The sequence below is a fragment of the Balaenoptera borealis genome (genome assembly GCF_965194805.1).
Source record: "Balaenoptera borealis genome assembly, chromosome: 2".
NCBI classification, from domain to species: Eukaryota; Metazoa; Chordata; class Mammalia; order Artiodactyla; family Balaenopteridae; genus Balaenoptera; species Balaenoptera borealis.
The window spans coordinates 104,457,037-104,484,428 of record NC_138867.1 but is presented as its reverse complement, the minus strand read 5'-3'; the positions used below and the strand labels follow the sequence as shown (position 1 = coordinate 104,484,428).

Below are 27,392 nucleotides of genomic sequence, written 5' to 3'. Positions count from 1 at the left end.
TATCCAAGCAGGTGCCCTAACCTTCAGGGGGGTCCCCTGGAGCATAGCTCCGTACCAGGTAGGATGTGAGCGGTGCCCCTGGGGTTATGCTAAACTTGGAGTCAGGCTGGTTTTCCTAATCCTTCTTGATTATTCTTGGTACTTTTCAAAGTTCGTCTAGATCTTTGCTCTTGCAGGCTCTTCAGCCTGCCCTCATTCCTGCTCGTGAAAATCTAACGGAGCCACAAAGTTTCACTCAAGTCATATCTCCTCTCTGAGGCTTTCTCACATCCTATCCATGCCCTGTCTTCTAAAATTGGACTGATCTTCCTTCCTCTGTTACACAGCAAAGGATCCATTGGAGGGTCTAGCCTTTCTACAGGGAGGGGCTTAAAGGTAGGAAACGGGAAGAGAGGGCAAGGGAATGTATTAAAACTGTATTGGCATGGCAAGCATTTTTCTTTTAGTGACATTGTGAGTTTTCAGGGCAGGTTTTGGGATTGGTAGACATTATGTAGAGGTTAAAAGCTGCCCCATGGCACCATTTGACAGCACCAATTACGTTTTTATACTCTAGGGTTTGTACCTATAAAACATATATAAAGGGCCTTTTCAGAATTGGGATGAGTTTTATCTTTTTAGCCTTCAGAGCATGTAACAGAATGTATGTAATATCTTTTATTTTAGGAAGTGTTTGTTGAAAATAGAAAATAAATTTTGAGCAAATACTGAAAGCACTAATGTTCTGAAATATTAACGCTGAGTGTAAAGCATTAAGTTAAACTAAGTTTATGGTCAAGTGAATTTGAGATCTGTTTTCTATTTTAGCCTGTAATTTAACCCAAAATATCTTCCCCCCTCCTCTCTTTCATTTTAGCACTTTGATAAAAACTGACCCCTAAAACAATTTCTTAAGCATAACTCCCTAAATTTTTAGGACCATATTTGATTACATGGCCAGAGAAAGAAACAAATGGATTGTAAAATTTTTTTTTCTATTGTAATTCATGCCAAATTAAAGATGGGCAGAGACATATAAACATATTTTAAATCATGTTTAATCGATCATTTCATTTAATTTTGCTATTGTTTTCTTGAGCTGTTTACAGATGAGCCCAAGCAGTTGTAATGTTGAATCCCTCCAAAGTTAATTTATCTTTCTGCCTCAATCTCTAGTCTGAGTTTTGGGATTCCAATAATACCCTCAAGTCAATATTTAATATTATATATTTTCATTTAGCTATCATTAAAATATAATGTCTATAAAGATGAACTCTCACCAGTTAGGAAACTTACAATTTTCTGAAACCTTTATATGTAGAAAATTTATCTTTGACCATCTGTTTGCATAGGAGATATAAAGTCTAGAGCCTATATACAAATATTACTAATAACTGCTGACTTAACCAGGTTAGAAGATATGGGTTTTTACATGAAAAGAAAATGCATATCCTATCAAATACCTGCCCAGTCTATTTGTCATACATGGTATTCTCTCTGCTGCTGATGCAGGGAATTGCCACTTATTACACCAGCTATATTAAGATTCTCCAGAGAAACAGAACCAGTAAGACATATAGAGATACATAAAAAGAGACTTATAATGAGGGATTGGCTCACATGGCTGTGGGGGTGGAGAAGTCCCACAATCTGCCGTCTGCAGGCTGGAGGCCCAGGAAAGCTGGTGGTGTGGTTCTAATTCAAGGCCAAAAGTCTGAGAACCAGGGGAGCCAATGGTGTAAGTCCCAGTCTGAGTTCAAAGGCCTGGAAACCAGGAGTGATGATATCTGAGGGTAGAAAGTGGCAGTCCCAGCTTAAGCAGAGAGAGCAACTTCACCCTCCCTCCACCTTTTTGTTCTATTTGGGCCCTAAATGGATTGGATGATGCCAACCCAAGTTGGTGAGAATGGATCTTTGCTCAGTCTACTTATTCAAATGTTAATCTTTCAGAAACACCCTCACAAACACACCCAGAAATATTGTTTTCTAAGCCATCTGAGCTCCCTTAGCTCAGTTGAGTTGACACACAAAACTAGCTATCACACCAGCCCAAGAAATGAATCAAATGTGTGGAGCCAGGGTTGAACTTGCAGTTAGAAATTCCCACCGAGTGCTAGCTGCCATCACCATAAGCAAATGAGGCATGCCTCTTTCATATCTGAATCCTCAATATATAACCTCTTGATCCAATAGTTGTAAAATGCCAGGCCCCTGCTCTTTACTCATCTCCTTAAGTGGTAGAGATATGTTTACCCCAGATCCCAGATCTATGTTAACTGGAGCAGAAAATCAAATGGCAACTCTTTGGAGTAGGAACTTTTGTTGGCTTCCTTGGCCTGCTCTCTAAGTAGCATTTGCTGCCCCAGTGTTGCCTTTTATGTTTTTCAACTGCAATTAGAGTCATAACATGCTCAGTGGTGATCAAAGAGTAGCAGCCATGTGTACCCCTCCTCACCCTCATTCTGTTAAACGTTCCTCTTGTACCTGGCTTCCTGAGTTACTCGCCCACTTGGTGTCATATATCTAAGATCCTAACCATATTCTTATCTTTGTCCCAATCTCTTACCAGATGTCTTAGCTTCCTTCTAGGACCTGGCCTAGTATTTGTCATTCTTATCTCTGGATACTGGAGTCCTCTCTTTGTACCTTGGCCCCAGAGCCCCATCACTATATTTTATGTCACTTGTTTATAGTTTCTTTCTTGTACTCATGAGTTTCTTGATAATTCCTTGTTTATTTGTTTCTTGCCTGTCTTCCCCCCAACTAACATGTAAGCATCATGAATCTTTGGGCCTTATTTGTCTTGCTTTTTCTCCTGTCACCAGTTCCTAGAACAACATGGCTCAGGAACTGTTTAGTGACTGAATAAACCATGTAATAGGAAAATAGTCAAGATGCTCCATGTCCTTCTGCCTGGACTTTTGAGTTTTGACTTTCTGGGTACCTTGGGGAACTGGGCTTCATGGACTTGTGGTGCTAACAGCTTGTGTGAACATTGCCTGGAGAGTTTAGTACCCATAAATGCCAAGACAAACCTCAAAACATCCACTGTCAGCTTAGCCTCAGCTAACTGAGCAGCTCGTGTTCTGGGTGCCTTTCTAGTAGGGAACAACTAGTCCAGGGTTAGCAATTAAATGACATTGATGCCATTACCTCATGGTGACTCTGTTATCAGACGACTCATGGAATCGCTCAGATACAGGGAAATTGAGAAACAAGTGCTTCAGAGACCTCCAGGTCCAGTTCAAAGTGCTAATTTTGAGTTCCTGAGCCCTCAGTATCTTGGTCTGGGTTACTTTCAGGTATGACTATCAACTTATGGCATATGGGCACAAGATGCCTATAAATAGCTTTATTATTCCTTCAAATATTGTTCTTACTTGCTTGCCTAAAATATCTGAGTAAGAATTACATTCTTTCGCATCAAAGGTCTATTCTGTTGCATGCAAATGTGTTTGTGAGAAAACACGTTATCCAGCAATTATCAAGCATTTTTACCTTATTTTAAGGAGAGTCAGATTAACATTTGATAGAGAGGAGCGTGAAGGGACTAAGCTCTTAAGTGGGAAGGAAGACTGCCTATTATTGAAGAAAAATGGGGCTGACTGGAACTAAGAAGTTAGTATGGACCAACCAACCAATTTTCTTCACCTTCGGGCCTAGGACTATGCACAGATCTTGTACATTAATTCACTCAGATTTGGGTTCCCCAAAGTGTATTCCAAAAGAATACTGTTCCTGCAAGATTTGCCTCAGAAAAAGGAACTATGAAGCGAAATAAGTTTGGGAAACCTGGACTGTAGAAAAACAGACAATTTGTTAAACCAGATTTAAATCCATGTTTACTCAATGATTCACCTTGGTAGGAAAGGAGAGCGGTTGGCTAATGTTTAGTAACATTCCATGGGTTTTGTGTTCTCTGGAATGCACTGTGGAAAACACTGCTTAATCAACTTCTTAGAAATATAAATCAGCTGGAGGGCTCCAGCTAACAGTCATCACATTTCATCCATAAAGAACTCAAGAAGAAATTAGATTTCTGTGGAAGGACCTTGTGTGTGGGATTCTTTGTTCATCATGGTTTAGTCCAATCCTTGTCTAATGACCTTCTACAAGCAGAACTGTAAAGAACTGAAAGACACATCTCTTTATTGACATCTTATTTATTTTAATATATGCCAGTCGTTGCTCTACTTTTTATGCATTCTGATTGTTATCCCTTTGAACTTTGGCCCTGAGGCAGTTTAATCATGATTGGTTCAATTGTGTAAATTCAATAAACAAATCTTGGCCAGGATCCCTTGGAGGTATTATCCTGACATTTATCTGAGTGTGTTTACAAAGCTTTTTTTACCCAGTCTTAGAACCATAGCCTCTGCCATGTGTTCTTTAATTCAGAGAAACCTACTACTTTACAGAAAAAGCATCTTAGATCACTTAAAGTTCCTTCATTCCTAAAAAGAACACATTTTTGATTGATTTCAAGTCTCTAATTTCCTTTGTATTTTTACCTTCAAACCAGTCTCAGCAAAGGCATAGCCACAAGGAGTCAGTTGCTACAACTACACCCAGCCCTTAGTGGAAATAAGACTATCAAACTTCATTTTTTATATCTCTTTTCCAAAGAGTAATTTCCACATCTTTTACAATATCTAAGTGTACCCTAGACTAGAAGAGTATTTTCTACTACCTTTAAATAGTTACTCTTATTTAAATATAAAGGTGTTCTTTTTTCCTTTTAGTTGATGCCACCACTGACCAAAATGCTAAGTACTGCTCAAAGTTGATCTTCCACAATAAATATGCAAACTAAATGACAGTGTCATTATTGTGTATCACCCCAGGGTACTATAAAAGCACAATTTGGGAGCTATATCTAAGATATACCTCCCCCCCTATCTTTCCTAGGAATTGTTAATAGGTGGGAGATTTTATATTATTAATTAAGAAACTTGAGGAAATGATCATTTTAATAGCTCTTGTCTTCCTTTTGAAAGGGAGAAAAATGGGCCACTTATGTGAACATAATTTCATTTCTCCAAGCTGTTTAAAATAGTTATTTCATGTGGAATATTCACATCAGCTTGTAAACGGATATATGAGAATTTAAGTTAAAATGTTTCCACTCCATATACTAATGTTTAGATCTGGGATTCATCCAAGAATTGGGCCCCTCACAATTATAGCATCTGTTTTTGTTTGGTTAATTTTATAATCTCAGATGTTTCCATAAATCCTGAATTAAAGAGAAAACTGCTGGGACCAATTTGTGTGGGTAGGCTAAATGTAATAGTCTACCATCACTGTGCAAGGATGTTTTGCTTTTTTTTCCCCTGTGGCTTGTCATTACAGATATCACATTTCAGCAAATGCTTCCATGCTTTAAGAAAAAAAAAAAGGAAAAGTGATACTGCACAGAAAATGGTCCATTTCATCTTGTCTCAGTTAGATTATGATATTTATGATTTGGGCCATTTGTGCCATTGAGAAGATGGTAACAAATGGGTTAGTCACTTTTCGCTCTATCATAAAATTTTCTATAGAATTCATAGATGTTTCTAGTTCCTTAAATTAGTTCAACACACAAGGACAAATGCTTCTCTAGTAGTGAAAAAACAGAGTCAATGAAAAGGATGACCAGGGACACGGAAATACCATATTGTTTCCTTCCTTACAGTTACTTCAAAGAAAAATAGTAACAATAAAAATGTGGAGCAGTTATAAAGCAAAAACTAACCCACCACTGTAAAGCAATTATGCTCCAATAAAGATGTTTAAAAAACAAATGTGGAACACTGTAAATAGGTCACCATTTCGTGTCTTTCCATATTACTGGTCAGATTCTCACATACTGAGTAATTAAGAACCTGCACGGTATCTTTATAGATCTCTTTCCAACAACACCGTAATAAAGGGAGAGTTCTTTTTATTCTTTATTTGCTTTATGAAGAACTGAGCAGGCAGTGAATTTTCAAGCAGCGACTTTTCAAGCAGCTGTAAGATTGCACTGAAATTAGGAAAACCTAAAGTACATGGAGAATATGTTCATTGTTTTAGGGTTCCCTCAGATTGTAGGGTACAGCTTACAAGACAGTACCTGGAACTTTTAACAACTTAAATATTTATTCAGTCATTGTTAGGGTATTTTTTAAAAATCTCACTTTTTAAAAAAATCTCATTTTCACTGAAGACAATGGAATCACAAATAAAAAGAAGCATTTCTGTCAACTACTGCTCCTTTGCTCTCTAGGTGAAATCCTCTTTGAGTTCTGCTCAACTGTAGATGAATGATTCAGGGGACTCCACTGGAGGATTGATATTTTTAATTGAAGGTGAAAAAGCCTGCTAGTTCTATCTCTCAGATCATAATAATTTTTCTCAATAAAATGAAGTTATTTATCTAATTTTCATTTAGAAGACAATTGAACTTTTTCAAAATGGTTCTAGTTCTTTCATAAAAATTAATTGATGGCATTCATTTAAGTCTAACTTCTGAATTTTTAATTTTGGAACTAATTTTATGTGCTTTGGAGAACATAGTTTCCTCTTTATTGAGAAATGTAATATAATTTCATTTATCATTATAGCTCTGAGGGATGCCCTTAAAATAATAAGTTATCCTTTATTAAGCTTCCCCCTACAAATTATTTGAATTTTGGTTATTTTAGATAAGAACTTGCCATTTTATTTAGGGAAAACTTTGTGGTCAGTTATTAGCCATAGTGGAGAAAGGTATAAAATATACCGTAGGAGAAAGTAGCAAATCTAATTCCTAAACACTGTAAAGTAAGAAAGGGATGGTACGAAGTTAGAACTCTGTAGTATGAGACCTTCCATAAGGTAGTTAATATCTCTGAGCTCAATTATGAATAATAATAATAATGCTGAAGGGGTACTGCAACGATTAAGTGAAAAACTAGTGTAACATGCCTAGCACAGTGTCTGGGATAAATACTATACATCTAAGATCTATGTCTAGATCTATACAGAGATAGATGTATAATTGAAAACATATCATATTAAATATGAATAATTTCAAGTAGGACATAGATAATGCCAAAACCTTCCACAAATTTTCAAACCTGTCTTTGCTGAAACTTGTGTGATTTAGATATGACTAAACAGAAAAATGCCAAAGAAAATGAAATCCTTCCTGCTTTATGTTATAGTATGCCTTTCAAGTCTATCTAGACGTTAATATATACTTATTTAAGTAGTTAATAGAAAGGAAGGTGAAAAGGGTCAATAATATTCCAGTTAATATTTATATTTCATCTAGTATAAAATCCTAAAGTTGGTTCTAATAAAAGACCTATATTAGTGTCAGAAAATAATTAATTATTAATAATTTAGAAATTCACAAGTATTCAAAATTCTTTTCCTGAAAAATTCAAAATAATTTTAGTGTTATTTAAATAAACACATTTTATTAAAACAAAAAATGTTAAATGTTTCCTTTAAACTTTCTTTTGTCTATATTTTTAAAATTAACTTCCCTGGTTCTACCAAACAAGAGCATATAAATAACAATTTAGAAACCTTAGTATTTTGAAACTCTCTATACTTTTTTTAACTATATATACAAACAATATATTTTAATTAGAGAAAAGCAGGACAAATAAGCTAAAAATGATATTTAATCTCAGCACCTGTAGAATTATTTTTAACATTTCATGTCCTTCTGAGTTTCCCTAGAAGCCAAGCCTGCAGTCATGTGCACAAGGGAATCATGTGCACAGGTTTAATAGAGAGAGGGCTCTCAGGGCAAGGGAAGGAGTGGGATAAGGTGGGGGGAGGAGCTGAGGAAGTCTGTGGAGTCAGCTCAAGTCTCAGGTTGCAATCTCAGGGGGAGCTCAGAGCATGGACTGCACCCCAGTGTTGTTTACCGCTTGAGACAACGGACCCAGGCAGTTGTATTCTGTGTAATTCAGTCATTGATAGTGGGATGCCCCCAGAGGCTCAAGCAAGGCAGTTCCTATTTGGTGAAGGACAGCTCTTCACAGGAAGGAGGCAGTGGTGAGCTGTCAGCAGGCTGTGCTCAAAGCAGCTCGGTGTGGATGCACTGACCCAGTAAAAGTGACAGATATAGAAGAGGGACCTACAGCATCCACTATCCTCTCCTTCTAGACTTAAATGAATATGTATTATTTCACCTACATAGTAAAATTACATAGTATGCATTATTTTAATTGCTTTTTAAAGCATTAACAATATATGATGAATATCTTTCCATGTTAACAAATATATTTCTATAACAGATGCATAATGTATTATAAGTATAGGTATACCTATTCATTATTTTCAGATCTCTCTCTCTTTTGAATGGAAAATATATTTTAATTTAAATATTTGTCTCAGAAGGTAGAAACATTGAATTGTTATTTTATCTTTCATACATTTCCACATGTTATAGTTATGTACGTCCCCTTGCCCTCACCCCGAAATAAATAATTTCTATATTACTCTTTCTGAGATAATTCTTTTCCAGTTAGTTTTCATCTCTCAGTCAAGGCCAAGATAGTGAAAAGCTAATTATGTCTTTTTATTGGTGATGATTGAAACCAAAAACTTAAATTAGATTTACTTCTGCTTTAATTAGGAAGAAAATAAAGTTACTCCTGTTTTGGAGAAATGGAATAGAGAAATTTTGGCTAGTGAAACTGGTGTCCTCAGAGACACCAGTTTTTTTTGTTTGTTGTTTTTTTACATGTTTTGGAAAGTCTTCTGGTTTTTCACTTTCATCCAATAACTTCATAATGGATAACTGTGTGCAGGAGAAGTTTTGTGTTTACTGTGATTAAAACATGTCAGGGCTGACATATATTTAAAGGTTCTCAAATTTTCCTTTGAGCCCATATTTTTCATGTTTAATATAAGTAAATCACATTTTTTTCCATCATTTTTATATAAAGTTTGAAAAGCTTTTCACCTTCTGCATATCTCATTTTGGTTCCTATTACATACAATCAGCCAAAATTTGTTAAGCATATTTGTGTAAATCACTGGACCAGAGTCCAGGAAATTGAAAAGTATTCCTGGGGGTCCCTGACCTCAAGGAGCTTAAAAATCTAGGTGTGGGGTTAAATAGCCACATAGGAGCAAATAACCACACAGGGTTGAGGTCACAAGACAATCTATTGATTGGCATAGGAGTTGTAAGAAAGTATTTTTTATACTTTCACATGAGAACCTAGCGTGATTTAGAAAAGTTTCACTAAACGGTAGAACTTAAACTGCTTTTTTTTTTTAAGATTTTTTTTTTTTTTAGATGTGGAACGTTTTTAAAGTCTTTATTGAATTTGTTACAGTACTGTTTCTGTTTTATGTGTTGGTATTTTGGCCAAAAGGCACATGGGATCTTAGCTACCTGACCAGGGATTGAACCCGCACTCCCTGCATTGGAGGACAAAGTCTTAACCACTGGACCGCCAGGGAAGTCCCTTAAAATGCTTTTGAAAGATGTGGAAAGTTTGGCAGAGCAGAGAAGAAGAAATAGACATTCTGCAAATAGAGTAAGAGTTTGAACCAAGGTGGGGAGGGTAGAAAGCTCAAGCAGAGGTTTGTGTAATTTTTTAGGAGGCTGATATGAATCATTGAATTAAATCAAATCAATACTTCGGAAGAAGAAAGGAAGAAAGGAGTGAAAAAAGAGAGAGGGAGAGTGATGGAAGAAAAATTATAGTTGCTTGCAGTAACTTTTAAAGAAGTTTCACATTTTTTTACACTGAATTGTGGAATGCAGCATTTTCACATATTATTCCTGTTACCTGCCTCAAGATACTGGCCAAATAAGTCACCCTTAATTTAAGGAAATGAAAGTTGTGTAGTGTTTTTAAAGTTTATCCCAACTTGAAGGATATCAGTTACCATGAATGAAGGGCAAGCCATCTCTTTTATTTTTAAATATGTGATCTGAGTGATACTTTGTAATTTTGTTGGTCTTTACAAATCACATTCTTTTTTTTTTTTGAATTTTATTTTATTTTATTTTTTTATACAGCAGGTTCTTATAGTTATCTATTTTATACATATTGGTGTATATATGTCAATCCCAATCTCCCAATTCATCCCACCACCACCATCCCCAGACCCCCGCTTTCCCTCCTTGGTGTCCATATGTTTGTTCTCTACATCTGTGTCTCTATTTCTGCTTTGCAGACCGGTTCATCTGTGCCATTTTTCTAGATTCCACATATATGTGTTAATATACGATAATTTGTTTTTCTTTTTCTGACTGACTTCACTCTGTATGACAGTCTCTAGGTCCATCCATGTCTCTACAAATGACCCATTTTCATTCCTTTTTATGGCTGAGTAATATTCCATTGTATATATGTACCACATCTTCCTTATCCATTCATTTGTTGATGGGCATTTAGGTTGCTTCCATGACCTGGCTATTGTAATTAGTGCTGCAGTGAACGTTGGGGTGCATGTGTCTTTTTGAATTATGGTTTTCTCTGGGTATATGCCAAGTAGTGGGATTGCTGGGTCATATGGTAATTCTATTTTTAGTTTTTTAAGGAACCTCCATACTGTTCTCCATAGTGGCTGTATCAATTTACATTCCCACCAACAGTGTAAGAGGGTTCCCTTTTCTCCACACCCTCTCCAGCATTTGTTGTTTGTAGATTTTCTGATGATGCCCATGCTAACTGGTGTGAGGTGATACCTCATGGTAGTTTTGATTTGCATTTCTCTAATAATTAGTGATGTTGAGTAGCTTTTCATGTGCCTCTTGGCCATCTGTATGTCTTCTTTGGAGAAATGTCTATTTAGGTCTTCTGCCCATTTTCGGATTGGATTGTTTTTTTTTTTTTTTTTAATTATTATTTATTTATTTTTGGCTGTGTTGGGTCTTCGTTTCTGTGGGAGGGCTTTCTCTAGTTGCAGCAAGCGGGGGCCACTCTTCATCGCGGTGCGCGGGCCTCTCACTATCGCGGCCTCTCCCGTTGCGGGGCACAGGCTCCAGACGCACAGGCTCAGTAGTTGTGGCTCACGGGCCCAGCTACTCCGCGGCACGCGGGATCCTCCCAGACCAGGGCTCGAACCTGCGTCCCCTGCACTGGCAAGCAGACGCTCAACCACTGCGCCACCAGGGAAGCCCGGATTGTTTGTTTTTTTAATATTGAGCTCCATGAGCTGTTTATATATTTTGGAGATTAATCCTTTGTCCGTTGATTCATTTGTAAATATTTTCTCCCATTCTGAGGGTTGTCTTTTCATCTTATTTATAGTTTCCTTTCCTGTGCAAAAGCTTTTAAGTTTCATTAGGTCCCATTTGTTTATTTTTGTTTTTATGTCCATTACTCTAGGAAGTGGGTGAAAAAAGACCTTGCTACAAATCACATTATTTCTAAACTACAGCTGACCCTTGAACTACATGGGTTTGAACTACATGGTCCACTTAGATGTGGATTTCTAGTACTACAGTACTACAAGATCTGTGGTTGGTGGATTTGTGGATGTAGAACCATGGATAGAAGGGCCAAGTGTAAAGTTATACACGGATTCTTGACCACATGGGGTTGGCACCCTAACCCCCATGTTGTTCAAGGGTCAACTCTATGGCATTCAGAGTGGAAATTCAGAAAAAAAGAATGTAAAAAATTTTCAGTTTCATTTTCCTGCATGAAAACAATTAAAAAAAAAGAAGGATGAAAAACACAGAGGAAACTCTGTAATTTAACTTCAACAAAAATTAAAATATTGCCTCAATTTCTACCTCAAACTATGCAGAACAGCTGCTGAATGTGCTATTTCTATCAAATCAAGAGAGGCTATTAAGGGAGATCTCATAGCATTACAGATTTGGGGCAGTATATAGAATAATCCAGAAGTAAGTGGCATGGCCTTGAGACACTCAAGCAACAATCCCTTATTTGGGATTGCAGCTGTGGACCAAGTTTGTTAGCAGGAATATTCCCAGTCACATTTGACCCAGCAGTATGGAGTGGGGGTATCTGGCTTGGATGAGAAGTTGTTCATTCTCTCACCCATTTCTCGTTTCAGGAAGGGTGGAGTAGTGTGTGTACATCAGCTTTGCAGCTGCTGATAATAATGGCCAAAGAGAAAGAAATAAATACCAAATGATCACACAAAACACTTGTATATGTCACAACTGAGGCTTTGCCTGTCAGCCCACAGGGAGAAACCAGGATAACCAGAGCCCTCATGATAGAGTGTGTGACAGACTTGCTGACCAGCAACATTGGGGCAACATATCTAAATTGGCATTCCACATAGCCCAGCCCACTTTCCCAGCACCTTACTGTTCTGTTCCACAACAAGTGGCTCACCCAGAGGACAAGGCCCCCATTAAAAGATGGTAATAAGTAAAAGATGGTAAAAAGTAATAATAAAAAGGAAACAGTCAGCAATATTAGCAGAAAAAGAGGAGGCAAGAAATACAACAAAAAATGACAAATGAAATTGCACATCAGAAGAAAAATTATGGCAGAAAGTCAAAGATTTCTTTATTGTTATATCAGGCATTAAAAGATAAACTTTTTGAAACAATCGTTAAAAAATAGATTCAGAGTATCCTATTCAGAAGGAAGAGGTGGAAGGGGAGCTGGAAAAAAATGAAAGGAACATATAACACAACACAGGGAAAAAACAATAACAAGGAAGTAACAAAATGTGAAATGGATATATTACAAACACAATCATAGACATATAGGAAGGGATCGAAAAGCATAACAAAATAAAATGTCAAAGAATAAAGATTAATAATTAGAAAAATAATACACAGAAGACAGATAAAGAAAAGCCAATAAATGCACAACTGGAATTCCTGAGGAAACTGTGGGGTGGGGAGGGGTTTCAAAAATATAAAAGAAGACCTATAATAAAATAACTCAATCTTTGTCATACTTATATTAAAGTGTTGCATCTGATAATGACCTCAATTTACTTAAGAAAAAAATGTCTAAAAAATAACTGGAGGGAAAATACTGGAACCATATTTAGCATTAACAAGCAGTTAATGCAGGTCCACTACAAGGATACATAGCAATATCTTAGGTATCTAAACTCTGAGAATTTCTCAGATTCCGAATTTCCCACTGAAAACTTTCATGAGAGAGCTTCCAAGAAGTATTAGGTAGAGAGCCCAGGAACTGAAGTATTGTTAGTATTGTATTATTCCCAAAGAGTCCAAGGCCATGTCCAATTGGAACATTTCACTTCTCCCTATTGCAAATATCCAAGAGAGAGAGAATTTGGGCAAGTCTTTCTTTGTTTCTTTGTTTCTTTGTTTCTTTGTTTCTTTGTTTCTTTCTTTCTTTCTTTCTTCCTTCCTTCCTTCCTTCCTTCCTTCCTTCCTCTCTTTCTTTCTTTCGACACCATTCTGGAAGTCAGTGACACTACCTAGCTCCTCTTTTGCCTCTGGATAAAGCCATATACTCCTTCCCTTTCTAGAACTAAGTAAAAGAACAGATTTAAGAGACATAAAATAATATAGCATTTCTTAGGTCACAAGAAATATTCCTTCACAGCTTATTACATTGAAAGACAGCTTAATTTAGTACAAAAACTGTATAGATTATTCATGTATTCATTATATAATTATACTGATGCATTTATACAAATGACTTAAGCATTTCCACATAGTTGAACATATTTACACAAATGGAAAGGTCACACACTTCATTTTGAACTTTTAATAAGTCCTGGTCAGCTGTTGGCACAAAGAGTGCATTGTTAGGAAACAAAATGGTACACTAATTGTGAAATGGTGGCTATTTCTCTATTTGTGTTGAGAGCAAGTAATGACTCAGAGGGCAGAGCCAAGACTCCAGTGCACAAGACAAGAGCTAAGAGAACAGTGAATCAGGAAATTATTCCCAGGGGGCAGAGCTGGTCCCTAATCAAAGAGCATTCTCTGTTTCCAGAGTAGCAGCCCTGAAAATATGTACCTGACCAGATTTCAGAATTGCTTTGGATCAGTGGCTCTACACACCTTCCATTTCCTCTTTCTTGAACAGGAGTGTCTATTATAGTTATCGTATCCCTCTCTCACTATTGCATTTTGCATGTATGTGTGAAGGTGAGGTGGGAAGGGCAGATAACTTGTCATTTTAGTTCACAAATCAAGAAGAGCCACACTTGAGCAACTGCAGCTGAGTCTCTGAACCTGTGGAAACTTGTCCCCACCTGGACCATGTTTAATGAGGAAATCCTGGACTTAGAGCTAATATTGTAATTGAATAAGACTTTTGGGGTATTGGGAGGGGGATGGTGTATTTTGCATGTGCAAGGGATTTGCACTGTTGTATCCAGAGACTGAGTGGTAGTTGTTTGTCTTCAAAGATGACTCTCCAACAATTCTTATCATCTCACTATTTGCATGCCTCTTCCATGAAGAAGTGCAGACCATTTTCCCTTGAATCTGGGCTGGCCTGGTGACATACTTTGATCAACAGAATGCTATGGAAATGGTGTGGTGTATTTGAGAAGCTGGATTTTAAGAGGCCTGGCAGCTTCTGTCTTTGTTCATTTGGTATACTCTTGCTGCTATTAAAGGAATTCTAGCCTAATGACAAGAGACTATGAGGGAAGAGGGGCCCAATCATCCCAGTGCCACTGCTGAGTCTAGTCCCCAGTCAGCTCAGCTGACTTCAGTTGAGTAGTTCCAGAAGACCAGCAAAACTTCCACCCAGACAACCTACAGAACAGTGAAATTCAAAACATCGATATTGTTCTAGGTCACTAAATTTTGGAGCAGTGTGTTACACAGCAATAAGTAGTTAGAACATTAAGTGCTCCCAACTGGATTTCAGACATTTCTAGGCAAGTGTGGGAAACATGAAATATGCCAGACAGGATGCCATTTTAAAAATACTTTTTGGTTAGAGGAAAATGAGACAAGTGTTTGCATATATAGGGGGAAAGCAAAGGGACCAGCTGGAAAGAATGGGAAAAACAGCATTGCCTGCTTCAGACTTTGGGCTGTAAGCCTGGACTCCTGACAGGGTCCTGCAGGAAGAGACAGAGGACACTTAGAAATACAGCTTGCTGCCCGTGTAACAAAGAGGGACTTGGAAATTGTGCCAGTGTGACAGGCATTCTCTCTCTTTGTGTGCAGAGCAGGAACACAGCCCCACTCTGGCTCTTTGGACACTGACCACTTTGTGGGTCCTAGAGGATGGTGCCCTTGCCGTGAGCGGGTGGGCTGTGAAGCGTCAGCAAGAGCACTTCTGCTGGTTTCTTGAAAGTGTTAGTGAGTGAGAGAGCGTGGAACCTGAGCAGATGCCCTATGAGCTCCTAAAACTCCACTCCCCTCCGCTCTCCTAGAACAAGCTGGCTCATATTTTGAGGTGGCTTCATTAGGTTGTGAGCAATGGAGTAGAGAAATTTAATTATTATTGTTAACATGACCTTATTTGAAGCCATAAGTTGGTAACTCCTAGAATAATTCAGGTCATATAATGATACTTGTATTTATATACACAATTATATTTAATATGTTATAATATATAATTATATATATTATTAAATATAATATCTTTTTGCAATATCATGTTTCTTTCATACACATTATCTCTTTTAAAAGCCTCCTGACCACCCTGTGAAGTATGTAGGTCAAATATTATTTTCTCCATTTTTAACTGAGAAGTAAACTCATCTTAAATAAGAGATTAAAGGACTTTCTCAAGATTACAAAATAAAAGTGATAGAACCAGGACTTGAACTTAGCTCTCCTAATTCTAGTAATCAGTGGAGGATCTGTGCTTCCATGTCAGATTGGATGTAATTTGTATGACATATAATACAAACTTCGGAATTTTTTATCTATATGCATATAAGCATATACATACATACATTTGTGCATTCATCTACACATGTAAATTTATTCTGAAGACGTGTTCTTACATCTTATCACAGATGTAAAGAAAAATTATACAAAAACAAAATATTATTGGGGTATAAATTACTATTTTGTCATAAGAAATATACCCCCACAAATTCTCCTATAATAAATATATGCTAACACAATATTTCAAAAATACTTTCACTTACTCTTATGTACTCATTTCTTAAAAATTATTCTTGCAAACACATTTCTAGCATCTAGCATAATTTTTTAGGTATAGTCACTACTGATATAATGTTGTCTAGCAAAAAGGTTATGCATCAACAGTTTCCACTGAAATAAGCTGTCATCAGCGCATTTCCTTATGAAATAATATTCATTAAAAATAGGATATTCTCTTAGCTAAAGTGACAGCTCATCACCTTGTCAATTTTCTATAATAATATACACTTTACAATACGGTGCTAACAAGACACAAGGTAGCATTTCAGTCATCTACTAGAGTGTCAAAATGGAGACTAGATATACTGCATTCAAAGAAAAGGTGCCAATTAAATGTATTCTCTCTACAGTCAGTGCTCCAGTATCATACAATAATGTGATCTGTATCCTTGTTATCTGATACTAGATACTAGTGTTCCACCACATTCAGTTTCTCTCTCTCTCTCCATTTTTCAATATTAACCCCAAGCATATTTTCATAACCATTACAAGACTTGGCAGGGGGATTACCAAATCAGGGAATGCTGAGATCAAGAGCCTTGGCAGATGCACAGAAGTGGAGGAAAAAAGCAGAACACTTACAATACGGGAGGAAGCACAATGCTTAAGATGAATATGTTTACAGTCTGTTGCAATTAAATTGGAATCTTTACCACTGGTTAGCCATCTGACTTTACACAAATAATTAACTTTTCCAACCCTCAATGTCTTTTTATTAAAATGGGGTTCTTAATTCTACCTCATTGGGAGGGTGTGAGGATTAAGTGGTACAATGTTTGTAAAGGGTTTAGCCCAGAGCCTGACATATAATAGAAGCCTAATAAATGCCAGCTCTATTCACGTGCCTCACTTTAAAGATGCCATTCCATTGAGAAGTCAGTTCTCTGTCTTATTGTTGCACTTCTGAATGCTTTTAAGGGGTTTTTGTCTTTGTTTTTCAACAGTTTAACTAGATATACCTCATTTTGTTTTCCTTTGTATTCAAAAGAAATGCTTGCAATTCATTTTATTAACCAAATATGTGGCTTGAAGTCTTTCATCTACTTTGAAAAATTCTCAAAAACAATCTTTTAAAAAACAGCATCTAGCCAATTCTTTTTCTTCTTTGCTTCTACAACTCCAATTATACCTATGTTAGTCTTTATCCCTGACACTGGTATCACTTATGCTCCTTTCTGTATTTTCCATTCTTTTTAAAATTCTGTGCTGCAGCCTGACTAAACTTTGTCTAATTTTCTGTTTAACTCCTTTATTACATTCTTTTTTCTGTAACATTTTATTATAAAAATATCCAAGCACACAGAAAAGTTGAAAGAATTTTACATTGAACAGCCATATGTCCACCAACTAGATTCTGCCATTAATATTATATTATACTTGCATTATCACATATCTACCTAACCAACTAACTATGCAGTCATCAATCCATCTTACTCTTTAATGCATTTCAAATTAAAACACAGACCTCACTACTACACTTCCTTCTAAACACCTCAGCATGCATACCATTAGCTAGAGTTCAGTATTTGTCTATAGTAGTTTTTATTTTGAGCTAGAATTTATATACAATGAAATACACAAATCTTAGATATTCATTTGCTGAGTTTTGATAAATGCAAACACTGCTGTACCTAATTCTCTACCAAGATATAGAATGTAGTCAACCCCCTAGAAAGTTTCTTCATGCCTCTTCCCAGCCAGTCCCAACTTCCTCAGCCATAAGCAATCACTGTTCTGATTTTTTTTCCACCATAGTTTAGTTTTGCCTGTTCTAGAACTTCATATAAAGTGAATCATACAGTAAGTACCTTTTATGTAAGATTTTTTTACATAATATAATGCTTTTGAGAATTCATCCATGTTGTTAACTATACTAGTAGTTGTATTGATTTCCTAGGGTGACTGTAAAAAAGTATCAAAAGTTGAGTGGCTTAAGACAACAGCAATTTATTGTGTCACAGTTCTGGAGACTAGAGGTCTGAAATCAAGGCACTGGCAGAGCCATGCTTTCTCTGATGGCTCTGGGGGAGAATCCTTCTTTGCTTCTGGCTTTTGATGTTTGCCAGCCACCTTTGGCATTCCTTGGCTTGCAGCTTCATCACTACAGTCACATGGCTGTTGTTTTTCTGTGTATCTTCATATCATCTTCCCTCTATGTGTCTGTCTCTGTGTCCAAATTTCCACAGGGAGTGAGGGGCAAATCCAGCCCTAGAGGGAAATGCTTTGCTTCTCTGAGTCCAGTGGAGAAAGGAGCCTCCTGTTCCTGAACGCTGCTCCCTCACCTGCAGGGAGAAGCTGCTGGAAGCTAAAACTTCAAACAAAAACCCTTCTTGCAATTGCATCACAGGTGTTGATCTTAGTCTCTAGTTGTATTGGTTTGTTTAAACTTTGTTTCTGGAAGCTACTCACATCACCCAGGTCCACCACTCAGATTTGGAAGACAAACTCAGGAAAGTCTTTATTTCAGTACTTCTTTGAAAGAATCTTTAAAAAGCAACCAGAAACCTTCCAAACATGTATTTCTTTACAGGAAAACCCTCTTAGAACACAGGCAGCATGCCCTCCGCAGTTTCAGAGCTGGTGTGGACAGCACACCTCGATGGGGCTCAGCCTAGCACGCTGTCAACTGCACGGAGCCCTGACTGGGCACAGAGTGCGAAGTTTTTTTCCTGCTAAAATGCAGTTTCCCTTTAAATAAAAGAGAAAAAGAATAGAACAGGGAAAAGGGCTCCTCTGAGATGAGGGTCTTCCTCGCTCTGCCCTGGTGGCAGACCCAGGTGTGGACATGGTGGGCGCTGGCCCTTGTTGGCAGCAGGGATGGCGAGGCTTGATGGTGGATGGTCTTCCGTGGTGGACCCCACCTCTCACTCCCCCTCCTCCTTCTCCTCCTCACTAAGCACCGGCATTGGGCACTTGCTCTGACTTAGGCTCCTCTCTCCCTTGGGTGTTCCTCTCCCTCTCATGCTGCTCAAAATGATGCTTCAGTTTTAGCAGTGGAAAACAGGTATCCATTCATTTTTACTTTTTTAACCCAGAACAAGTTGCTAGTGGAGGAGGCCACCTTCTAGTACTGGGGCAGCCCCATCACCCTGCTGGGCTGGTATGCTTGCTGCCCCTGGTACATGGAGTATATGGAGTCTTGTGACAGCGCCACGCTGCCAAGATAACTGTCCTGCGACAGCCTGGGCTGGGAGAGGTGGGCCTGGCTCACCTGGAAGGGCTGGCTGATGGGGATGCAGCCTGTCCTCAGGGCACCCTGTGAGACAGCTTTGACGGCACATGTTCGGCTGGCCTGGCTGTTGAGGAGATTCCTCTGGCTGGCCCAGGAGGCCCAAAGCTGTTCTTCTAGAATCCCCCATGACCAGTCTTGCCTTTTGGGGTGCCCCACCTGTGGATGGCCTGTTAGCTTGTCCAAAATACCCCGGTGGCAGCATGGGTGGCATGACCAGGTTGGAGGCAATGGGGACTGTTCATGGAGGTCATGAGGCTGGGGTAGGCAATGATCATGCTGATCTGGTCATGGGTCTGGAAGCGCATGTTCAAAGGCCGGCCCTGGCTGCTCTGATCATAGACTGATCCTGGGATAATGGCTTTCCGGGGTCATACATGGGTGTTGTCATGAAGCGGGCTCCAGGGTTGATGGTGATGACTAGCTTCCTGGGCTTGCTGAGCTGCATGAGGCTCTCCTGCAGATTGTTCAGTGCCCCCGCCCCCAGCAGGTGGCTGTAGTTCAGCAGGTGGTTCCAGAGCAGCTGCTTGGACAGGGCCCTTGGGTTGCCCATAATGTGCTTTGGTCAGGGCCACATTAAGTGCCTGGGGTTGTTTAAAAATCCAATGCTTTGGTGCTTACTTGCCCACATGCAGAAGATGATAAAACTGTTCTTGAGCCCCTGAAATACATCCACGCTGCCATTCTCCACCTCTTGGTAGGGTTTGGTGTGTGCAGGGAGTTACTGAGCTGCATGTACTGCGCTGGTAGAAGCGTTGGCCCTCATAGGGCATGATGATGGGCATGATGATGGCAATCTGGTCCAGCTTGGCAGCTGTCTTCATTAGCTTTGTGGTGATCTTTTCTATGTTTGCAGCTTCTCGCCTGTTAGGTAGGAGGTACCTGACCTGATGATCTCCTCCTGGCCCTGGGTCACACAGAGCATCTTCACATGACCTGCTGCTGTTCTGACAAGGGTCCTTGCAGAAGATGTTGGACAGGAAGGCGCTGAGTGCAGGGTACCTCTGATCCGGGACCTGGAGGCGGATGACGCCGATGGGAAAGGTGCCCAGCACCACCAGGTACTCAAGGAGTGACTGGGACAGCCCAGCCTTGGCTGCTGTCTTGCATATCACCATGAGGCCCAGCTGGCAGTGGCCATCCACACGGATCAGCTGCTTGGCTCTGAGGACACAGGGACCGTGCACTCCAGGGCCCAGTGGCCTGGGTCCCTGTCAAACTGCATCTTGGCAAGCTTCGGTCACCCGCATGTACAGCAGATGACATCTGTGTTCACGAGCAGCTCCCTCTCAGGAGTCTGCTTCAGGCCCAAGTACCACTTCTGGTCTGCAGACGACAGCTCCCAGGTCTTGTCCTTCAGCAACTGCAGCTTCTGGAGCTCTGGCATGCTACCTGTGTTCCTGATCTGCTTGTGCAGGGCCAGGATGCGCAACGGGGAGCCGAGGACCCTGGCGCAGAGCTGCATGACTTTCAGCTTTTTCAGTGGATCTTCTTGGTCAGCTAATCCCTGGCTATGTTAGTTGGGGCACAGACTAGCACAGGCCCACTAAGCCAGATGGTAGATGATGGTGGCTGAGGTCACATCTTCCCTGTGCCTAGTGGTCCCTGGATCCGGCTCAGTGGTCTCTGCAGCACCATCCTCAGGAAGTCAACCTGAGAGTGGTGGAGGTCTTGGAACGCTTGTGCTGTGAAGTACTTGGGCAGCTGGCACTTTCTGATCACGCCTAGCTGTTTATGGTAGATGTAGCCCAACATGGAGCTCTCCTCCACAGCAGATGTTTTCAACACTCTGCATTCTGTCTAATGAGGCTGACTTCCACATGAAATCCACCTGGAAGTTATGAGTTACCTCCAAGGCGTGCCCACAACTACTCTGCAGCTCAATGGCGATCTCATTGCCGTAATTATCAGGAGCCTTGATGACGTGGCGGATCCCTTTCCACAGGGGCACCAGGTCCCCTTTGTACCACAGGCAAATCTTGTTCCCCTGCATAGGCTGCACGTCTCCTAACCAAATTATTACTAAAGCCTGATTATCAAAGTCAGTCTTGGGCAAAGTGAAGTAGGCAATTCTCTTCTTGTTAAGGCCCAGGTCCCACCTGACAGTGATGTTACCTTGACTCTGGGACTCTTTCAGTTTCTTAGAGTAGTTGGTCTCCAGCTTGACCAGAGGGCCAAATATGTTCTGGTACTGGTAAGAGTCCTCCTACCTGGGGATGATATGCTGGGGCCCCGCCTCCACCCCTGGCTTCTCCAGGTCCTCCAAGGTGGTGGAAGGATTTTCCTTGCCGAGCTACTCCAGCTGGCTCATCTACTCCGTGGGGATCTCTGAGCCCACAGCTGTTCCTGCTCAGAAGGGATTGTGATCAGCCAGGACAGGAAGTAGTGGTCCTGGACCCGGGGTTTCCACTGTGAACTCTCTCAGCTGATTTTCTTGAGGCTGCTCTGAGTGGCTTAGGGCTGGCTGCACAGTCGCCCCATGACCCAGGTGGCTTTGGTAAGAATGAAACCAAGGAGAAGGCCTTGCTGCTGACATAGTCATAACACTCCAGAACCGTCTCCCCCGGGGCCCATCCTTGCGCAGAGTCATCTCTTTGCATTTTGCCCTCAGAGGTGACTTAGAATGTGGCTGCCAGAAGCATTTCCATGATCTACTGAACCACCCTTGCTGGTATCACAGTAAACCATGCAATCGGGGTCGGGTATTCCGCAGTAGCTGCAGGCATGTATGAGACATCCTTCCTGTAACAAGTATCAGCTTCATCTTCTTTGAAGTTCAACTTGGCCAATTGGCTGGTCTTGCCCACGTTCTCATTCTCGTCTGGTTCTGCAGGATGCGCACGGGTCAGCCCACCTGCGAGTCCACCTGTCCGGCTGCAGCTTCCACACGGACCCGGCCTCTAGTGCTGCCACCTTGGGAGGCGCGTCTGTGTCTGGCTGGGGAAGGCGAACTCAGTGCATTCGAACTCCGAGCCCTGCGTGTGGAAGCCTGGGAAGTGGCTTTCTGCGCATCTAGGAAGGTGCGCATGTGCGGGCTGGGCGGAAACGCCTCCAAGCTCACGCTGCTGCGTTTGCGCCGCACGGAGCCCTCAGCCACGCTGAGGTCCAGGCCGCTGCGCCGCAGGGCAGTATCCAAAGGGCCGCCACCGCGCGAGCCACGAGCCCAGAGCTGCGCTTGCTGCCCTCGGAGCCACCGGCAGCTCACAGCGACTGCAGGAACCGCCGTCGCCACGGCCTGTTGTAAGTACGTTGCTTTAATTTTACCTCTTCTGTCGGATGTGAGGTGGTCTCCATTGCATCCTTGATTTCTGATATTATTTTTTGTTTTAGGAGTTCCATTTTATTCTTTTGATATAAATTCTAGTTTTCTAGTTGATTTCTCTATCTTGTCATCCATTTCACAGTCATTTAAAATCTTTTTCTGAAAACCAGTATCTGGATCACCTGTGCATCAGTTTCTATTGCCTACCCCCCACCCCGCTCCCCCACCTTATTTTTTATTTTGTATATCTGGTGAAGTTTTTATTGAATTACTAAAATTATGTGTAAAAATTATAGGGATTCTTGAAATGTTATCTTTCTCTAAAGGGGATTTCTTTAGCTTCTGGCAGTCAATTAGAGTCGGCATGGATTACTTTAATTCAAACGGGCTGAGCTGATTAACAGCTGGGTTCAAGTCTGTAAGGCTGGTCTATTTCTGGCTTAACCTCAGCATAGACTGTAGCCCTTCTGGTGTCCAATTGAATAGTTGGGGTTTTTATCAGAACCCCATCCTTTTGGTGGTTCTTTAATCCCATTTTTAAAATCTTCCCAGAACCATGAAACTGACAAAACCCCTGCATAGTTTCTTGAACTCATAGCAGCTACTTTCTGCGCCGCTTCTGTGCTTCTCAGCCTATACTACTTACAAACTGGCAAGTGCCTCAAGAGGAAAAAAGGCTCAGACTGTTGGGCTCAGTTCTTTGAACTCTTCTCTCGATAATCTTGGCCTCTTAGGTTCTGGCTGTCTTGATGCCCTTGAACTCTAATTTTAGTCGTTTTAGGCTCATGATATTGCTGAAGTTCTTTAAAAGACTCTTGACTGTTTAAAGCACAAACAGTAATAGTGGGTATGGGGTTTATAGAATATGTTGAATTAAAACATATGGCTAATATACAAGGAATTGAGGGGGGATTAAGTGAAATTATACCATTATATAGTTATTGTACTGTTCTTTAATATCTTATGAATTGAGACTGTGGTAAGTTAAGTGTATTACTATCTATAGGGTAACCATTACAACACATACCAGTGGACACACACAAAGAAGTATTGCTAAAAAAATCAATAAAATAGATAAAATTGGATAAAAATTATTCTGTAAGCACAAAAGACAATAGAAATAAATGAACAATAGAACACATAACAGATGGGACAAATAGAAGACAAATACCAAGGTAGTAGAATTAAACTGATCTGAACAAAACCATAATTCCATTAAATGTAAATGGACTAAATGCTCCATTAGAGAGAAGTAAATTATAAGACTGGATAAAAAGCAAGACCTATCTACATGTTGTTTACAGGGTGTATTTTCTAATATCTAAAAACACAAATAAGTTCAGTTTGAGGAGTGGAAAAAGATATATAAAGTGAAATAAATCTATGACAGAAATTCCATTTCTAGGTATTAAGCCAAGAGAAATGAAAACATATGTCTATGAAAATGTGTATAAGAGAATATTCATAGCAGGCTTTATACAAAGTAATAGCCAAAATTTGAAAACAATCCAAGAGGCCCATCAATACGAAAATGGGTAAAGAAATTGTAGTATATTTATACAATGGAATACTAACAGTTAAAAAGAATGAACTTTTGATTGATGAAACAACATGGATAAATCTTAAAAATAGTATCTGAGTGAATGGATCTAGATGCAAAAGAGTACTTATAAGAGTATATAAGTACTCATTTAATATAAGTTCCAAGAACAGGCAAATCTATACCATGTTAATAGATGTGAGAAACTGGTTACCTCTAGGGGAAAGCAGACTAACTGGAAAGGGGGAATGAGGGAAATTTTGGGAGTGATGGAAATGTTCTATATATTAATTTCAGTGGTTGTTACCCAGTCATTGTCAAAATCATTGAACTGTACTATTAAGATATATGCATTTTATTTTTTGTGATTTATACCTCAACAAAAAGTATAAAGTGAAGCATCACTTAAAAACAAATCTGGACTAAGACATTATTTTGTTCGTTTCTTAATAACAGAAGACAATAGGTACATACAACTTGTAAAAAAATAATAAGGAAAATTGTGTTTCCAAAAATAGAGCTGGGTTTTTTGCCATCTTATTTTAGTGGATCAGTTAGTAACATATAACCAAATATGAGGCTGAAGCCCTTGAAAAATACAGTAGATCAATGAATTCCTTCTTCCAATGATATGGTTCTCACAGAGCTCTTGAATTTAGGTCCAGTGCATATGTCATAATATGTGTCCAAAATATTGAATAAACAGGAAAAAGAAAGGGTTTGGGTTTAAAGCATACAGTGTTTGTGCTTTGAGCTGTACGTTGAAAGTAAATAAAACATTAAATAAGGAAATCTACTCCCTTATTTAAATGACACATACAATTGTTTTATAATTTGAACCGAAAGAAGATTTCACTAGAGCCTTCTAGTCAAAAAGAATTTAAGACAATATTATAAATATTTTCAAAGATCTAAGGTAAAGATGGATATAATGTATGAACAGATAGAAGTTCATAGTAGAAAAATGGAAACTAAAAAGGGGTCAAATGGAAATCTGAGAAGTGAGATGAAATGAGGTCATAACAACAGACTGGACAATGAGAAAAGATCAGTGACCTTGCAAATCAATAGAAATAAACCAAACAAAAGCCCAGAGTGAAAAAAATAAAAAGAGCAGTATTGACCTCTTTATTGTAGGACAACATTGGTATTGAACACACATGGAATTGGAATCATGGGATGGAAGAAAAATTGCATTAGAGAAAAATATTTGGAGGAAAAATGGTGAAACCTTTTCTAAGTTAAAACACATTATGAAAGCTTAATTACTTATTGAATATGTAAGCTCTGTGTGACTTGCAAAGTAAATTTTTCTTATCCAGCAAACTGATATGCCATTTGAGTTATGATTTTAAGCTTTACTGAGATATAGTTGAAAAAACTCAACTACACATATTTAAAGTGTACAATTTGATAAGTTTTGACATATGAATATACCTCCCACATTTACTTATGCTCATTTGTAATTCCTCTTGCTTATCCTCTCCCTGGTCCCCAGACAACCAGTGCTCTGATTTCTGTCAGCAAGGGTTAGTTGGATTTTTTTGGAATTTTATATAAATGGAATAATGCATTATATACTACTTTTGTGTATGGTTTTTCTTTCACCCAGCTTAGTGATTTGGAGGTTCATCCATGTTGTATCTATAATTAGTTCATTCTTTTTTATTGCTAAGTAGTAATATAATTCTATGCAATGAATTTTTAAAACTGGTAATACTAAGCTATGGTGATGATTGCCTCAAGCAGAAGGTGAAGAGATTGATTGGGAAAGGCCTAGAGGGAAGTTTCTGTAGTATGGGTGCTGTTTATAGGGTGTACACATATGTTAAAACCCATTGGACTATATTCTTAAGATATGTGCATTTCACTGATTGTAAAATTACATGAATTACCTCATGAAAAGAAAAGAGAACGCAGCGTATGAAAAATAACCAGGTATACTGCCCAATTGCCATCCTAGTTGATTGATATTATCATGTGCTTAGGTCAGTTATCTATTTTTAATGTTTTTGGTTATCCACAAGGACTATCTTTAGATATTTTTTTAAAGCATTTTCCTGTGATTTAACTCTTTTGTGAATGCTAATTTAAGAAAAATGTACTTTATGATAGCTTTTATCAAAACACTTTTACTCCCCCCAAGTTGTCTTTATGGAAATAAAATTTATGCCCCAAATTGACTATACCTATGATAATTCCCAATATATTAGAATGGAATTGCTAATGTTAAAGCCTCATTTTTATAATTTTTTCTTTATCAATAAAATATCATAAAATACTATGCATCCCTTATATCAGATAGACTTAAATTCTGTCATAAAAATTGAGATGTAGCGGCTTCCCTGGTGGTGCAGTGGTTAAGAATCTGCCTGCCAGTGCAGGGAACACAGGTTCAAGCCCTGCTCCGGGAAGATCCCACATGCCATGGAGCAACTAAGCCCATGTGCCACAACTACTGAGCGTGTGCTCTAGAGCCCCTGAGCCACAACTACTGAAGCCCGCACACCATAACTACTGAAGCCCATGTGCCTAGAGCCCGTGCTCTGCAATGAGAAGCCACCACATTGAGAAGACCACACACTGCAACAAAGAGTAGCCCCCACACGCAGCAACAAAGACCCAACGCAGTCAAAAATAAATATAAATAAGTAAATTTAAAAAAATTGAGATGTTATTCAAACTAACTTGTAAATCAGATAATCTCAATTAAATAGCATATTTTTATTGAATGACAAATGATTGAAATCTAAGCGTTCATTTATTCATTTAAACATTTATTAACTACTTACTGCAAGAGTAGATGTACAGTTTTATGTGCTTTACCTACCATAGAATATCTTTGGTCTTCTTAATATTAAATATTAACTTCTATAGAAAAGTGATCACATTTTTTATATGGTCTGGTATATATAGCTCAGTATTAAACTGTATATAATTAAGCTATATGCAGTATTAGAGTATTATTGAGTATACACAATGTTGAGTATAGAATACCCAATATTGCACTCAATATTATACTCTATATTAAGCTATATGTAACCTAAGTAAAGGGTGTTCTGTTTATCAGAGCCTCCTGGTGCCTGCACCACCTCTTGTAAACAGAGTCTTTTCTGTTCCATCTTCAGTTTTGTTTAAATGCCATTCATTATGGCAGAGCAAAAATGTATACTTTAGTGTCCAAGCGTCTTTGAAAAATAATTGTTCATCCAGATAAATCTATAGTGCCCCAGCTTGAGTTTTGCTTCTATAGGGTTTGGATTATTATGACTTTCCAATTAGAACCTCAGTACAATAATTACCATTTATTTATAATTTATCTCAGTACTTACTCTTCTTACCT

General features: G+C 38.9%; 1 protein-coding gene and 1 pseudogene across 2 annotated transcripts in view; one reads left to right on the top strand and one right to left on the bottom strand.

Annotated features, from left to right (window-relative positions):
* The window catches only part of LOC309623664 (uncharacterized protein), a 769,197-nt gene that overhangs the window by 296,688 nt on the left and 445,117 nt on the right, over positions 1-27,392 (top strand). The window lies entirely within an intron of this gene.
* The window catches only part of LOC309623073 (regulator of nonsense transcripts 1-like), a 171,483-nt pseudogene that overhangs the window by 136,255 nt on the left and 7,836 nt on the right, over positions 1-27,392 (bottom strand). The window contains exons 4-5 of the transcript XR_014249932.1: positions 22,309-22,482; positions 14,306-22,147 (exon numbers count right to left, since the gene is read on the bottom strand). The product of XR_014249932.1 is annotated as a regulator of nonsense transcripts 1-like (transcript). The remainder of the gene's footprint in view (positions 1-14,305; positions 22,148-22,308; positions 22,483-27,392) is intronic.